Genomic DNA, 3,407 nt, shown 5'->3' on the forward strand with positions numbered 1-3,407 from the left:
AATTGATTTTAGAAATATAAATTCATAAATAAATATTTATAACGTATAATTTATAGATAGATTTTAATTTAAATTTTATTTATTTAATACTTATTTATTAAATATTTATCTCGTGATATTGTAGTAGAGCTTCCTATTGTGATAGATGGTGAATTCGCCGTAGAAATAGAATTTAGTTTTAGGGTGATTGTCATTATGGCGATGAAAGATTATACCATCCGTAAAAGTGTAGATTATTGGGTGTATAAGTTGAAATTGATGATATTTTATATCAAATATACACAATACAACACAAGTTGTGATTTACTGATCAGGGTTAGTATGATTCGCAGAAAGTACTGTTAGAAGATATAAGGAGGTATAATGGTAGTCACACTTGTACTAAAGTCACCATTTTTTAGGACATTCGAAGCTGGATTTCAATACAATTACAGAAGTAATAGAGCCGTTGGTAGAGGCTAACACCTCTATGAAGGTGAAATCAGTCATTGCGAAAGTATAGCTGAAGTTCAATTACACCATAAGTTATCGCAAAGCATGGTAAGTAAAGTAAAAGTCAGTAAAAAAAATTTTCAGATGTTGGAAAAGTTTCATACGAATCTTTGCCCATATGGTTTGAACATATGTCACAAGGAGTTATCAGTAGTCGTTCATTTTGAAACCATACCTTCATACTAGGGGGCATGACTTGGTAACTGATATTCGAGTATTACATCGAGTCTTCTAAAATTTTTATCCTTACAGTAGAGCATTCAAACATTGCAAACTAGTTGTCTAGGTAAATGGGACTCACTTGTATGAAAAATATAAGGGTTATCTATTGATTACAATTTCATAGGATAATAATAATGATATCGTGTCTATTGCATTTGCCATTGTGGAGGGAGAGACTTCTGATACGTGACAGTTTTTCTTATTAACTTGCAACAACATATGGTAACTGGGATGGTGTGGAACTTATTGCTGATCGACACGACTCCATTAATTCAGCTATTGCTCGTAATAACGGAGCTTGGTTGCTTCCTAGAGCTTTTCACATGTTTTGCATCAAGCATATAGAATCGAACTTATTGAGGAAGTTCAAGGCACCATATATACCTGAAGCTTATCGTCAACGTATGTAAATTTGAATATATTGAAATTTGTTATTGTTATGATTATCATTATTATGAATGTCATTTATACTTGGTGTTTGTACTTTTATTTATTGCAAGATATTCGAGAACGGCTCGACAATACAAGATACGTTATCAGCATTTACGAAAACGGGGTGAGACTCACACTAATTAGTTAAACCGGATCCTACGTGAACAATATGCTTTGGCATCCAATGGTGGTTATCGATGGAGTCATACGACCATGAATCTAGTGGAGCGCATCAATTCAGTTTTAAAGGGGCGTGCAATCTCCCACTCACTGCATTTGTCAAGGCAATATTTTATAGGTTTAATTAGTTGTTCACAAAAAAAGAGCCAAAGCTGAGGCTTGCATTAATGATGGACATATTTTCTATGGGCTTGTAACCTCCAAATTGCATGCAAATCAACGTGCCTCGAAAATATCCAGGTTACTTATTTTGACGGGTAGAATGAGATATTTGAAGTGTGTGAGATGCCCAGTGGAGTGGAGTATGCATTTGACCTACGTCGACAATATTGTGACTGTAGTGAATTTCAGGTGGACCGAATTCTGTGTCGACATATATATGCTTGTTGTGAGAATCGACGGGTAGATTGGCAAATGTACGTTTGTGATGTTTATAAGATGGACCAAATTCGAAGGGTATATAAAGCTAGGTTTAGGCTACTAGAAAATCTCACAACATGGTCTGTTTACTACGGATCTCCATTCGTACCAAATTCGTTCCTCAGACGAGTTACTAAAGGTCGACCAAAGATGACTTACTTCTTGAATGAGATAGACACTCGGATGTTGCGTGGTCCTAGGCATTGTAGGCAATGTGGTGGCGAGGGCCACAGTTGTAGTAGAAGCCGTCAACACGATGGTGTAAGTGCATGTTCTTCTGCTTAATAAAGTTACTAGCGTTGTTGTATTTCCTTAGTAGGAGAGTTCTATGACATTTGTATTTTATATATTGTATCCAAGTATTTAGTACTTAGTCGATAAAAACAACATTTTAGTTAATATAATTAACAAAAAATGAATTAACATAATCATCAACATAATTTTAAGAACATACTACTTTTTCATTGTCCACTTTATCTCTTTCACAAAATTTTTGCATTTCTTAGCGACCTTGTTGAACGCAAACGGGGTGAATCGATTAGCTTTACGATGTGGAGGATCAACTCTAAGATTGTAGTTTTTGCCTCGTTCAGATGGAGTTGATACTTGTACCTGTGTCACCTACATAAATATAAAAATACATCACATACATACATCAACGAAATAATAAAATACTAATAAGTAATAAAAATACATCTACCAACTAATAAAACCAAATAGTCTACTAAGTAGTCTACCAATAAAATACATTACCTGCACTAGACCCTGGATCATCATCACGATCATAATCGTTGTTGTGGAATTCTTGACCGACATCTTTATTATTGTTGTCATCTTCATTCTTATTCTGGTCATCATTATCTGGAGATCTACTAAATAGTCATCAATCTCGTAATCAACTCTTTTAGTACTCTTGTCAATTAGAACTATTAGAATACGACGCAGATTTTTGCTGTTTATAATTTCTCGACTCTATCACTCTTATTCGAGTCAATAACTAGTTTTTTTTTCAGAATTTTTTAAAAAAATGCAACACCAAAATCTTGAATTCAAAGACCTTCTATTCGGAGTCCGGAATCATAAATCTAAGCAGTTGGCTAATTACTACATGACATTTTTTTTCTTTTTAAGTATTATTTTTAAAGTGATATTAGCTTGGAATTTTACCATGACTAATTCTCATCAATGCTATTAGATTCTATCTTCTTGTTATAATAACTTTACATAAAAATAAACATGATGATATTGGTTGCACAACTAATGATCTTGCAAATATTCAGAGTTAGTTTTACATCTCATCATTGGATTATTGGGATTGGTTGAGTGTGGTAGTAGCATTTTTTTAACTTAATATAACCTCCTTACATAAGTAAAGTGTAATTCTATTGGTTGAGTTATCTAATGTCACAATCATACTTTTCATTATATAATTTTAATATTCAACATCAAAATAGTAGGAACGCACCATGATTCTTGAAGGTACATGGAATGATGGATCTATCGATTATGGAATTATAGCATGGGAATTAAAGTGAACTTTATAAAGCAATAAATAAAAGAAGCTGAGAGGTTGATGGTCATCCACATCCATATTTATTCATGATCACATACTATTTTTCTCTTTTTTGTTCTGTTTTTTTTTTTTTTTTTAATTTTCTGAG

This window comes from Arachis ipaensis, chromosome B05 (genome assembly GCF_000816755.2).
Source record: "Arachis ipaensis cultivar K30076 chromosome B05, Araip1.1, whole genome shotgun sequence".
NCBI classification, from domain to species: Eukaryota; Viridiplantae; Streptophyta; class Magnoliopsida; order Fabales; family Fabaceae; genus Arachis; species Arachis ipaensis.